Raw genomic sequence first — 15,149 nt, 5'->3', positions numbered from 1 at the left:
CAAATTTATCAAACTCTGTATCTAAGACCCAGGCTTTCCAGATTATTCTGAAATGCAATCAGCTTTGAAATTTATTGCTGTGGAATAGCAAGTGAATGCAAATACCAATTTTGAAAACAAGGTCATAACCATATAATGATGATGATGATTAAGATTGCTAAAAGAAAGCCAAAGGTACTCTCAGGTATATAACAACACTTTTTGTATGAGTCATGGAAGAGTAGAAGGAAAATGTCACTGTTTCACATGAATGGGCATGCTGGGTCAGGCTAGAGGTCCACTGAACTCCATGCAGTATTTTACACAAAGACTTCAAAGCACAGTTTTGAAGAATCATTTTGAGAAGCATAGAGAAACTGATGAACAAGTGGAAATGCACTGGGCATGGCAAGATTCAGAAGTTCTGTACTTGCAATCCAAGTATGTCACAGTAACCAATCATTAGACTTTCCTCTTTCTAACATCTTCATACTATAAAGATATTACCTATGTATAGTAATATATACATATTTATTGCACATGTTTAAGATACATAGTATAAAGATTAATATAAAATTATTATTAGAATCTTTCCATTACTTCAATGTAAAAAACCACCAAGCTGGCATGCTTACAGAGCTTCTGACTCACTATCTGTGGAATGGGGCCCAGATGTTGCATTTCTAACAGGCTCTCAGGTGAAAGCTTGCTGTTGAGCTAGGAGCCACCCACTGGAAAGCACTGTATGAGAGGACCCCTAACATTTTCTGAGCTCTCAATGATCTGGCCCTCTTAGGTATTATTTGGAGGCTTCTAGTCTCTGAAATGTCCCTTCATGAAAAGCATAGCACGATGATCAAAAACCCAAATTTTAAACTTGGTTTCATCACTTTCTACAGTGGGGGTTTAGATAAGTTATTTTTCCTAAGTCTCAATTTTTTGTTTTGTGGGGGCACTCCCAGTGACGCTTAGGGGTTATTCCTGGCTATGCGCTCAGAAATTGCTCATGGCTAGGGGGACCATATGGGACGCTGGGGAATTGAACCGTGGTCCATCTTAGATCACACACAGGCAAAGAAAACACCTTACCACTGTGCCACCACTCTGGCTCCAACCTCAGCCTCAATTTTATTATTCGTGAAAAAGTAACATTATTAAGATACATCTATTCATTTCTATGAGTAGTCTATCACTTATTCAGTTCCCGAATTAGAGCCCATAACGGATACATGTAAGGAACAGTAAAAACAGACATTTGGAATCCACAGTACTAAACTCCCACTACTCAGAAACACACTCTGTGTTCAAGATATCTCATAATGTGATCTTGGCAATGCTCACCTCCCCACTCATCACCCAAGAACTAGCAACAGCCAGTTTGCACTCCTGTAAGCCATAAATTAGAAACATACGGCCTTTCATATCTCTGTGTTTATTTGACTTTTCTCATCATCATACTGTCATCTTTTCACTGCTGTAAATACTCAAACCACAGTTCTTTCCTTTCAAAATATTTCGAGTATCTATGTATTCAACACGTCTCTGCCACTATGTAACTAAACAAATAGCCCTTTCTAGAGTTCATCAGGAAAAAAGGAGTTAAGCTGGGGTTATTTTTACTGTGCAATGCAGCAAAAATTTAGTAAAATTTTGTGAATCCACACTTCATAACAAGTGTTTGCTTCACTCTAGGCACACATATATTGGGCTATAATTTTGGCATGTGTACATGATCGGTACATGATTGCACGTTTTAAGGTTTAATTCTTTTTTAAATTCTTTTTTTTTTTTTTTTTTTTTGGTTTTTGGGTCACACCCAGCAGCGCTCAGGGATTACTCCTGGCTCCACACTCAGGAATCGTTCCTGGCAGGCTCAGAGAACCATATGGGATGCCGGGATTTGAACCAATGACCTTCTGCATGCAAGGCAAACGCTTTACCTCCATGCTGTCTCTCTGGCCCCTAAAGGTTTAATTCTTTTTTTGTTTGTTTTTGTTTTTGGGCCACACCCGGCGGTGCTCAGGGGTTACTCCTGGCTGTCTGCTCAGAAATAGCTCCTGGCAGGCATGGGGGACCATATGGGACACCGGATTCGAACCAACCACCTTTGGTCCTGGATCTGCTGCTTGCGAGGCAAACGCCGCTGTGCTATATCTCCGGGCTCTAAAGGTTTAATTCTTAAGTGGTTAGACAAAATGTTCTTTGAAATAAAATTATAGCACTAGTTTAACTTGTCTTTTATTCTAAGCATTATATTTTATCAAGCTAAATGTTATCTTTGTGTGCTTTCTTCCCATTACAACTAGAGAGCTTGCTTAAATAACTAGAACCTGCTTCTTTTTGTCATTGATTACCTGAGCTTTTGGAGTATTCATTTTCCTGATGCCCTTAGAATGAATATCCTATGTTATTAAGGTTAGATACTTAACTGACATTTCACATTAGTCCCTGCTCTAGCCTCTGATAAGTGACTATGTCGATTTTCTTAAGCCATTGTTCAACAAAGATGCTTCAAGTGCTAGCTAGGTGAGTGACACTATGCTGGAGAACACATAAATGTAAAGATGACTAGTTTTCTATATTCAGACTTAACATCAAATATCTTTTTGAACTTGTAAAACCTAATTTGATTACAGGCTGGTAGTTTACACTATTAGCTAGTGATCAGAAACCAATATCCAGGGCCAGAGAGATAGCACAGTGGTATTTGCCTTGCAAGCTGCCGATCCAGGACCTAAGGTGGTTGGTTCGAATCCCGGTGTCCCATATGGTCCCCCGTGCCTGCCAGGAGCTATTTCTGAGCAGATATCCAGGAGTAACCCCTGAGCATCGCTGGGTGTGACTCAAAAACAACAACAACAACAAAAAAAAACCAATATCCCTTTATTCCTTTTTTTGTTTTTGTTTTGTATTTGGGGGGGGGTCACACGGTGGTGCTCAGGGGTTACTCCTGGCAGACTTGGGGGACCATATGAAATCCCAGGAATTGAACTTTCATGCATCCTGTGTTGGCTGCATGCAAGGCAAACGCCTTACCACTGTGCTATCTCTCCAGCCCCTATTCTTTATTTTTTTTAATAATTTTTATTGTGGTCAACGTGAATTACAAGTCTTTCACAGTAATCTTTACAGAACATAGTGACATTGAATCAGGGGTATTCCCACTACCAGTGTTGTCCTCCCTCCATCCCTGTTCCAGCATCCCCCTTCTTTGCCCCATCCCTCGAACTGTTAGTATAATTGGTCCCCTCTGTTTATAACTAGTTCAAGATTGGGTATTGATTCTGTTGTCATTGACTTTGGTTTTGGTGTTTAAGTCTGATCATTTTTTTATTTCTACTCAATATTTACATGACTTTTTTTAAGTGAAACTTTAATCATTTTATTTTGGGGTCACTCCTAACAATACTCAGGAGTTCTTCTTGACTCTGTACTCAAGAATTACTTCTGGTCATTGCTTGGGGGACCATATGCAGTGCTAGGGCTTGAACCTGGGCTATTTGCATGCAAGGCAAGCACCCTATCCATTTTATGAAGGATTCAGCTCCCCTGCTTTTTATTTTCTAGCTGTATGATGACATTATCAATCATATTTTTCTCTAAGTACTCAACCAGTTTTGTACTTCCTATTGTTTCTTCCTATAGCCTTTACTGAAGCTTAGGTCATCTATATGCCCTTCTTTTTATTAATAGGGAAACACAACAAACAGAAATTAAATGGATGTGTATTACTGTTGTCTACCCCTTTCCTTTAGGTTTTAGAATATTTATGTAAGAACTGTAACTGCAGCAGCCATTTACACCCTAAGTGGGTTACATGCCAAAATTCAAAGAATGAAAGTGGACAAGAAAAAAGATATTGAGTTTTGTGGATACTATTGAACATCCAAATGGCCAATCAGGACTATCTATTTGCAAACACTTGTCATAAGATAAAAGGTATTGACCTTTCTAAAAGTCATAATTCTTGGACCAGAGAGATAGTACAGGGGTTAAGGCTCTTGTTTTGCAATGTAAGTTTAATCTCTAGTATTGCCAGGAGTGATCCATGAGCACAGAGATAGGATGATGTACTGAATACTGATGTTGCTACATACCCATCCCCGAATAAAAGTCACAGTCCTTAGTGTGGTGTGTACTGTACCTACAGTACCATAGTACAATGAAAGCATAACATAATAATACTGTTGTAACTAAGCTATATTAATAAGTTACAATAAAATAGAAGTCACTAATTTGGTTGTGTTACTAACAGTCAAACTTACAATAGCTGGCCAGTCAAAAAGCCCTAACTTACCACCATTGCTAGCATTCATTTCCTTGTAATGCAACCTTTGTTTGTATTACCTCTGTTTTATAGAACTCTTGAGCTCTGAAGTCTTAAAAGTGACACTGACAACCTGAATAGGCAGTTTCAAAGTTACTTTTCAGTTCTGGATGTACTCACAGGGTTGTTATTAATTTTTCTTTTTAAATACTTTTCAGGAGCATTTAGACAAAGTTTGAAAAACATACTGTCACCTTGCTATTGTTACCATGGATGGATTCCCTACTCCTTCTACTTAGCCTGTTGTATTTCTGGGACAATGGACACTCTCCAATCTGCCAGCACAACAGGATCTTCAAATGCTCAGAGATGATTTGGGAAGACAGAGAAGAGGCCTCTGAGATCTTTATCAACAAGTGCTATGAAGCAATTATCATCTTTTCCAGGAACTTCTGTCACCTCAACTTAAGGGACTGTATTATGTACTATCTATCCTGTCACTTTAGTGAGCTAGTCACGGAAGTGGTCCTAGAAGAACAATATCTTAACAATTTATGACACTTTAAGGCTCAATAACTCTTTCACCTAGATACTTGCAACAGAACAAACTGAGAGAATTTCTTTTTCCATGTGCTATAACACAAACATATGAGATTAATGGGTGCCCTGAAGGTCATATACCAGGGAAAAAAGACAGAGTTTCCATGAAATTGCTTACATCACTCTTTCTTTTCAATACTTTAAATATTTTAACAAATGCATTCCTTGAGGCTAAGTGAAGCAATATGATACAGTGTGGGTTAGCCATGAATGGTACCTTGTCAATGTGCAAAATGAAACCCAAAACTATAGTATTAGGTAGCTAGAGTGGGTGACCATGCCTGGGAAACTGGGGATTTCTGGCTCTGTCATTCTATAGTCCTGAGCTAGTGATTTAAGTTCCTGGCTTCACTGTGTTCATCTCTAAAATGTGGCCAAATCAAGTTTAATACCTGGCACCTCATATAACACCCCCTACAGCCCTACGAGGTGTGATCTCTGAACACAGGGAGGTGTGGACCCAAAACAACAAAATATTTGTGGAGGGGCTAAGATGATAGCACAGTGGGTATGAATTCAATTTCCAACATCCCAAGCACCACCAGGAATGATATCTGAGCACTACCAGGTGTGGCCCAAAATCCAAAAAAAATGTTTGAAGTAATCTGGGAATGACTGTATGCTATAAAGTGAACTGTCACTATCATCCTTTCATTCTAGATCAAGCAGCAATGATACATAAAGGAGTCACTGTGATTCATTTCAATGCTTATTTTACACTTTGGGGAAGGAGAAAGAAAAAGTAGAAAAGGTTAGTATTCTAACTAGTTTTTCTGGTTTTGTGGTAGAAGAAACGGGTAAAGAAAATCAGCACCTTTATTCTGTAAAGCATAATGATGTTGGACCAGAGTGATAAGGTGAAGGTAGGGCATTTGCTTTGCACAGGCCTACCTGGGCTTAATTCTTGATATCTCATATCAGGAATATGAGCACCACCAAGAGTATACAGCATACAGTATATAGAGTATACAGTATATAGAGTATATAGTATCCTGAATACAGAGCCAGGAATTAGCCCTGAGCAACACAGGGGGTGACCCCAAAATAAAAACAAAAAATGGAGTAAGAAGCTTCCCAAAGTCTCCTCCATACATTTGAGTTTCCATAATTTGTAAGTGGTTTCTATCAAATGAATACAGTTAAGAAGCTCCTTCCTATTTCATAGAACTGCCGAGGTGAGCAATAATGTTATGTAACCAGTGTTAAGCAAAGATGTATTTCATAAGTTAGTAACTAAGGTCCTTCTCTTATACAAAAATTTATTTGCTAAATAGTTATTATGCCCTACTATGGCTAGTAGGAGTGTATCAGAGAACAAAAGGAAAATTTATTGTGGAAATCAGTCTTGAGTTCAACTCTGAAAAACTATCATGCTGCAAATTATATTACCACACATATATTCAACTACCCTATGGACTTTCTCTTTATGTCAATGGTGTGGTCTTCAAGAAGAAATCAATATTAAGTAAATTGTTAGCTTCATCTCACCTTGCTTAGGGAATGGTAAACAGAAAACTAATTCTAGGCTTCAATGGTAATTCTACCAGAATTATTAAGGACAGATATAGAAATGGCCAGCTGGCTGTATGTTTGCTATATCACAAAATACATGAACATTTTATAGGAGGCAAGATCAAATATTCATATTTTTAAAAACTTTTTATGATATTGATACACAGACAGTATTTTAAATGACTTTGCATTGTAAATCAAGCACCATTTAATATTGCAAATAGCACAGGTGGTTGGAAAAGGGAAGTAAACTTTATCTTATATGGTTCACATAGCTTTGTTATATTTACTTCTGGTCACAGAATAGAGTCATAACAATAAATTTAGTAGTAGGACTTCTCCCTGTTTTGTTAGCTTTAACACAAATACTAATAACCATTCAGCACTTTAAAATAAATATATAAGTGTGCAATCCCATTATATTGAGAGTTTATTGTATTTTTTCTTTATTTGTAAAATAATATATTTAAGCACCATGATTACAAACATAATTGTTGTTGGGTTTCAGTCATATAAAGAACACACCGCCTTTCACCAGTGCAACATTCCTACCACCCATGACCCCCTTTCACCTTCCCCACCCCTTACCTGTATTTGAGATAGACATTTTACCTCTCTCACTCATTAACGCTGTGATCATAATTGTTAGTGTAGTTAGTTCTCTGAATGCACTCACCTCTTTTTGTGGTGAGTTTCATAAGGAAATGAGGGTGATTTGGCTGCGACATCTGTCACCCCATTGATTGCCAGGGTTTTTTTTTTTTGGCTGATCTGGCTGGCTAGGCAGGTGTCCCCTTCCTCCCTCATCACTCCATGAGTGCCCCTCCCAAAGCTGCAATCTAGCAGAAGAGGACAGCCTTCCCTGAATAGATACGGACTGTTCTTTGGTTGAGGATATATGAGTAGCTGTGCTCTCCCGCCAGAACCTCCAAACAAGCTCTCAAGGTCGATTATATTCTTTTTGTTTTGTTTTGTTTCTTTATTTGGGGCCACACCCAGTGACGCTCAGGGGTTACTCCTGGTTATGGGCTCAAATCGCTCCTGGCTTGGGGGACCATATGGGACACCAGGTATCAAACTGCGGTCCCTCCTGGGCCAGCAGCATGCAAGTCAAAAGCCCTACTGTTGTGCCATTGCTCGGGCCTCCATTATATTCTTTAATATGTAAATATGTAGTGAACTATTATGCTTATATTAAATATGTAAATATATAGTGAATTATAAGAAGGGTTTACAAAATAAAGTTTCCTAATAGCACGATGAATGAACTTAAAATTTAGCTCAGCCCATGTATATGACATAATGTATATATATTAAGAAGTTTTTGCATATCAGTGTCCAAAGGAAGTAAGCTACCATATACATTTGCATGATCATGTCCATAAACAAATTTATTTATAATAATTAAAACCTAGATACATCATAAGTGTTCAATAGGAAATGGATAAATCAATAGTGGAAAAATCCAAGTATGGTAATAGAGATCAGAAAAGTGGCTATCACTCTCTGACATGGGCTGAGGCTAAAGACAGCAAGTGGGATAAAGGTACCTTCCCATATTTTGGGAAATCACTCCCTATGGCACTCAGGGCTTACTCCTGGCTTTGCACTCAGGGATAACTCCTGGCATCTCAGCATATTGGATGCTTGCAGAAGGAAGTAGAGAGTTGAACCCAGGTCAGCTGATTGCAAGGCAAGCACCACAGTGCTGTACTACTGCTCTGCCTCCTGAGATAATGGTACTTTCTGGTATGAAGGAAATGTTATATTTCCTAATTTGGGTAGTAAATACATGAGTAACCCCACAAAATCACTGAACTATGTATTTTAGATTTATACATTTTGTTATATGTGAACTATACTTCAAATTCATGATTTTAAAACATATTTAATATTGATTTTAAATATTATAGTATTACATGTATACCTTACCATCACTATATATGTATAGGACCAAAATTCACATCACTAAAATCTTCCATACCAATCACACCTAATCCTGAATTCTCTCATTTTAAAAGCAAATTAACAGTGGTGGTCAAAATGATAGTACAAATAGGGGGCTTACTTCTATTCAACATAGTACTAGAAGTACTTGCCATAGAAATCAGACAAGAAAAACATATCCAGAATATTCAGATAGGCAATGAAGAAGTGAAGATCTCATTGTTTGCAGATAAATGACACTATATTTAGAAAATCCTAAAGATTCTACCAAAAAGTTTCTAGAAACAATATATTTGTAGAGTAAAGGAGCAGTCTACAAAATCAACATGCAAAAGTCAAAGTCCTTCTTATGTAAAAAATGATAAAGAAGAAAGACATTAAGGAAACATTAACACATTAAGAGAGAGGTAACTCTTTTGTCTCTGAAGGAAGGTGGGAGGCGTCTGGATCTTCTCTGAGATTGTCAATTGGGAAAGACTGAGGGGAACTGTTGGTTTTGCATGCTTCTCTTCTATTATTTCTCCTGAACCTCTCCTGAGACAGCCAGGAGTGGCCCTGTAAAACCTGTCTCCTAAAGGCCCCAGAAGATCATGGCCGCTCTGCTTCTATTTGTGGCTGTGGGTTCTAACTAATGAACCCCATCATAACATGCAGAAAAAAATCACACTACGAGTGTGACAATGGGAAAACCTCGCAGGCAAACACAATGCACAGAGAATGAAGATGATAGCTGTGATAAACCAAAAACAAAACAAAACAAAACAAAAAAAACTAACCATTTGAATAATCTCTCAGAAAAGGAGTTTAGAATAGAAATATGGAGGATCCTCATGGAAATCCCAGAAAGCATAGATTTAGCTGAACAGAACAAAAAGAGAGAAATAAGAAAACTCCAAACTGAAATAACAGATCTGAAAAACATGCTAGCTGAACTGAAAAACTCAATGGAAAGCCTCTCCCACAGGGCAATAGAAGCCTCGGGCAGAATCAGTAAAATGGAAGATGAAATGCACAACTCCATATAGCAGAAGTTACTGGAAAAGAACTTAAAGAAAACGATCAGACCATGAAAAAGTACTCAAAGAATGCAAACAGATGAACATAGAAGTCTTTGATAAACTCAACAGAAACAACATAAGAATCATTGGAGACCCAGAGGTCCAGGAAAGAAATCCCCAGGAGGAATCAAAAGTCAAAGACATTATCACAGAGAAACTCCCAGAGCTAAAGACTACATGCAATCAAATCCTGCATGCCCGAAGAGTACCAGCTAAAAGAGACGCGAAGTGAAACACCCCAAGACACATCCTGGTCACAATGTCGAATCACACAGATAGAGATAGAATGCTGAAAGCAGCAAGATCAAAGAGGGAAATGACTTTAAAGGAACACCCTTAAGATTTACAGCAGACATGTCACAAGAAACTCTCAAGGCCAGAAGAGAGTGGTATGAGATTGCGACAAGACTGAATGAAATGGATGCCTCACCTACAATACTGCACCCAACCTGACTCACATTCCGGTTTGAAGGAACAATACATAGTTTCATGGATAAGCAACAGTTCAGAAACTTTACAAATGCAAAACCAGCCTTAAAGGAAAAACTGAAATGTCTACTTTAAGAGAAGACAGACCAACAGATACACCAAACTTATACACAAAGATGACATTAGTACCCTGGCAATCATCTCCCTCAATGTCAATAGACTAAAGGCACCAATTAAGACTCAAAATCAAAAGCTGGAAGAAAATCATCCAAGCAAACAACACCCTTAAGAAAGCTGGGTTGGCCATATTCATATCAGAAGACACAAACTTTAGACTCAGAAAAGTTGTAAGGAATAAAGATGGACACTTCATACTAATCAAGGGATATGTGCAACAGGAAGAGATCACACTACTAAAAATATACACAACCAATGAGAAACCAGCAAAATATCTAATACAATTATTGACAAATTTGAAAGAGGACATCAATAATAACATAATCATTGTGGGAGACCTCAACACGGCCCTGTGAACATTTAATAGGTCAACCAGACTGAAACCCAACAAAATATACTAGCCTTGAAAAGAGAAATGGAAGTAAGAGTTCCAGTACATATATACATATATATGTATATGTATATATATGTGTATATATATATGTATATATGTATATATATATGACACTCCATTCCCAGAAACCTGGATACACTTTATTCTCCAATGTACATGGGTCATTATCCAGGATAGACCACATGCTGGCACATAAAACATACCTGCATAAAATCAAGAGGATAGAAATTTTGCAGGCTACATTCACTGACCACAATTAGACGTGAACTGCAAAGAGACACAGAAGAAAAACTTTAACAACTGGAAATTAAACAGCCTACTACTGAACAACCAGTGAGTCCGAGATGACATCAAAGAGGAAATCAACACTTTCCTGGAAACAAATGACAATGAAGACACAAACTATCAGATGTATGGAACACAGCAAAAGTGGTACTGAGTGGAAATTTTATAGCTTTGCAAGCACACATCAGGAAGGAAGATGGGGCATACCTGAATATCTCAATGACGAAGCTTATATAATTAGAAAATGATAAACAAAAGGAACCACAAATAGGTAGAGAGAAGGATATAACAAAACTTAGGGAGGAAATCAATAAAGTAGAAACCCAAAAAACAATCTAAAAGATCAATGAAAGCAGAAGATGGTTCTTTGAAAAAAATAAACAAGATTGATAGACCATTGGCAAAACTCACAAAGAAAGAGAGAGAGAAATTTTATAACCCGTATTCGAAATGAAAAGGGGGAAATCACTACAGATATTGCAGGATTCAAAGGGTAATCAGAGAAACTCTATGCCACTAAACATGAGCACCTGGAAGAAATGGATAAATTCGTGGACTCCTATAACCTTCCATGGGTAAATAAGGAGGATGTATCATATTTAAACACCCCCATGACTACTGAGGAAATTAAAATGGTAAACAAATGTCTACCCCAAAACAAAAGCCCAGGTCCAGATAGATTCACTAACGAATTCTTTCAAATCTTTCAAGAGGAACTACTACCAATTCTTGCCAGGCTCTTTCATGAAATTTAAAAAACAGGAACACTTCCAAATAGCTATTATGAAGCCAGCATCACCATGATACCAAAACCAGACAGAGATGCTGCCAAAAAAGAAATTTACGGAACAATATCCCTGATGAACACAGATTGAAAGATTTTTAACAAAATTCTGGCAAATAGGATCCAATGCCTCATCAATAAGGTCATTCACTATGGTCAATTAGGTTTCATCCCAGGAATGTAAGGATGGTTTAAATTCATAAACATATCAACATAATACATAACATCAACAACAGGAAAAATAAAAATCACATGATCACGTCAATAGACCCAGAGAAAGCATTTGATGTGATCCAACACCATTTCTTGATAAAAACTCTCACATGATGGGAATGAAAGAAATCATTCTCAATATACTTAAGGCCATCTACCACAGGCCAATGGCAAATATTATCCTCAATGGAGAAAAATTAAAGCCTTCCCTCTAAAATCTGGTACAAGTCAAGGCTGTCCTCTCTCACTACTCCTATTCTACATAGTACTGGAAGTACTTGCTATAGGGATTAGGCAAGAAAAAGATATCAATGGACTCCAGATAGGAAAGGAAGAAGTCAAGCTATCATGGTTTGCAGATGACATGATACTATACTTAAAAAAAAAAAACCCTAAAGAATACCGTAAAGCTTCTAGAAACAATAGCTTCATATAGCAATGTGGCAGGCTACAAAATTAACACACAAAATTCAAAGGCCTTTTTTACACACCAATAATGATAGGGAAGAGATGGACGTCAAGAAGGCAACCCCATTCACATTAGTATCACACAATCTCAAATATCTTAAAGTCAACTTGACCAAAGATGTGAAGGACCTATACAAAGAAAACTATAAAACTCTGTTCCAAGAAATCAGTGGACATGCAAAAATGGAAACACATAACCAAATGCCAAACACATTGTTTGGCAGGAGTAACATTATTAAAATGGCAATACTCCCCAAAGGATTGTAAGATTTAATGCTATCCCTCTAAAGATACCCATGACATTCTTCAAAGAAGTAGATCAAACACTTCTGAAATTCACTTGGAACAATAATCATCCTTGAGTAGCTAAAGCAATACTTGGAAAAAGGAATATGGGAGACATTACTTTCCCCAACTTTAAACTGTATTACAAAGCAATAGTTATTAAAAGAGCATGGCATTGGAATAAAAACAGATTCTCAGATCAGTAGAATAGGCTTCAGTACTCAAAGAATGTGCCCCAGACATATAATCATCTCATTTTTGATATAGAAGCAAGAAATCCTAAATAGAGCAAGGAAATCCTCTTCAACAAGTGGTGTTGGCACAAGTGGTTAGCCTCTTTCAAAAAAGCGAACTCAGACCCCCAGCTAACATTATTTATGAAGGAAAATCCAAATGGATTAAAGACCTTACTATCAGACCTGAAACCATAATGTATATAGAACAACACATAGGTAAAACACTCCATAACATAGAGACTAAATGCATCTTCAAGGATGAAACAGCACTAGCCAAACAAGTGGAAGCAGAGATAAACAGATGGGAACATATTAAGCTGAGAATCTTCTGCACCTCAAAGGAAATAGTGCCCAGGATACAAGAGCCACCCACTGAGTGGGAGAAACTATTAACCTAATACCTATCAGATAAGGGGTTAATATCCAAAATATAAAATGCACTGACAGAACTTTAAAATAACAAAAACATCTAATCCCATCAAAAAATGGGGAGAAGAAATGAACAGATACTTTGTCAAAGAAGAAATACAAATGGCCAAAAGGCACATGAAAAAATGCTCCTTATCACTGATCATCAGGGAGATGCAAATCAAAACAACTATGAGGTACCATCTCACGCCACAGAGATTGGCACATATCACAAATAATGAGAACAAGCAGTGCTGGCAGGGATGTGGAGAGAAAGGAACTCTTATTCACTTCTGATGGGAATGCCATCTAGTTCAACTTTTATGGAAAATGATATGGAGATTCCTCCAAAACTGAAAATTGAGCTCCCATACAATCCAGCTCTACCACTCCTCAGGATATACCCTAGGAACACAAAAAATACAATACAAAAAATCCCTTCTTCACACCTATATTCATTGCAGCACTATTTACAATAGCCACACTCTGGAAACAACCAAGATGCCCTTGGACAGATGAAAGGCTAAAGAAACTGTGGTACATATAGATAAGGGAATATTATGCAGCCATCATGAAAGATGAAGTCATGAAATTTTCTTATACATTGATGTACATGGAATCTATTTTGCTGAGTGAAATAAGTCAGAGGGAGAGAGAAACACAGATAATCTCACTCATCAATGATTTTTAAGAAAAGTAAAAGATATTTTTGCAATAATTATCAGAGACAAAAGAGAAGAAGGCTGGAAGGTTCAGTTCACAACATGAAGTTCACCACAGAGTGATGAGTGCAGTTAGAGAAATAACTACATTGAGAACTATCATAAAAATGTGAATGAATGAGGGAAGTAGAAAGCCTTTCTAGAGTACATGCGGGGGTGGGGTAGTGGGGAGGGAGATTTGGGACATTGTTGATGGTAATGTTGCACTGGTGAAGGGGGGTGTTCTTTACATGATTGTAACCCAGCTACAATCATATTTGTGATCAAGGTGTTTAAATAAAGATACTAATAGAAAAAGAAAAAATACATTAAGAAAGTTATCTCATTCAAGTAACTTGGAGTCAACTTAATTAAAGAGTGTAGGACCTAAACAAATAAAACTATAAAGCATTGATTCAAGAAATAAAAAGAACAAAAGGGAATGAAGACATATACCCGGCTCCTGAATTGGGAGGATTAACATAATTAAAATGGCAATACATCTCAAAGCACTGTATCGATATAATTCAATCCCTCTAACAATATCCATGACATTTTTCAAAGAAGTAGATCAAACACTCCTGAAATTCATTTGAAACAATAATTGTCCACTAATAGCTAAATCAATCCTTGGGAAAAAGAACATGGGAGGCATCACTTTCCCCAACTTTGAATTGTATTATATAGCAATAGTCATTAAAACAGCATGAAATTAGAATAAAGACAGACCCTCAGATAAATGGAATAGATTTGAGTATCCTGAGACCGAATCTAAGAAGTAACATCAATTAGTCTTTGACAAAGGGGCAATAAATGCAAAGTGGAGTAAGGAAGGCTTCTTCAACAAGTGGCGTTGGGATAAGTAGTCAACTACATGCAAAAAAAGTAAAGTCAGATTTCTTTTTAACACAGTGCATAAAGGTCCAATCAAAATTGATTAAAGGCCATCATAGAAGAAAACATAGGCAAAATACTCCATGACACTGACACTAAAGGTATCTTCAAAGAGGAAACACCAAACAAATGAGACTACATTAAATTGTGAAACTTCTGTACCTCAAAAGATACAGTGACTTGGATACAAAGGCCACTCTCAGAATGGGAGAAACTATTCACCCAATATCCTCTGATAAGGGGTTAATATCCAAGCTATAGACAAGGTACTGACAAAACTTAAAAGGTAAAAAAGAAAAACCCCATTCAAAGATGGGGAGAAGAAATGAACAGACATTTCTTCAAAGAAGAAATATAGATGACCAAAAGACACATGAAAAAATGCTCCACATTGGGGCTAGAGTGGTAGCACAGTGGTAGGATGCTTGCCTTGCACACGGCTGACCCAGGACGGATATCGATTCGATCCCAAGCGTCCCACATGGTCCTCCAAGCCAGGAGCAATTTCTGAG

At 37.4% G+C, this 15,149-nt stretch overlaps 1 protein-coding gene across 1 annotated transcript in view; it reads right to left on the bottom strand.

Moving 5' to 3' along the window:
* The window catches only part of LANCL3 (LanC like family member 3), a 174,604-nt gene that overhangs the window by 47,077 nt on the left and 112,378 nt on the right, over positions 1 to 15,149 (bottom strand). The window lies entirely within an intron of this gene.

Source organism: Suncus etruscus, chromosome X, assembly GCF_024139225.1.
Source record: "Suncus etruscus isolate mSunEtr1 chromosome X, mSunEtr1.pri.cur, whole genome shotgun sequence".
NCBI classification, from domain to species: Eukaryota; Metazoa; Chordata; class Mammalia; order Eulipotyphla; family Soricidae; genus Suncus; species Suncus etruscus.
The sequence above is the reverse complement of the archived record's forward strand: the minus strand, read 5'-3'. Positions and strand labels throughout refer to the sequence as shown.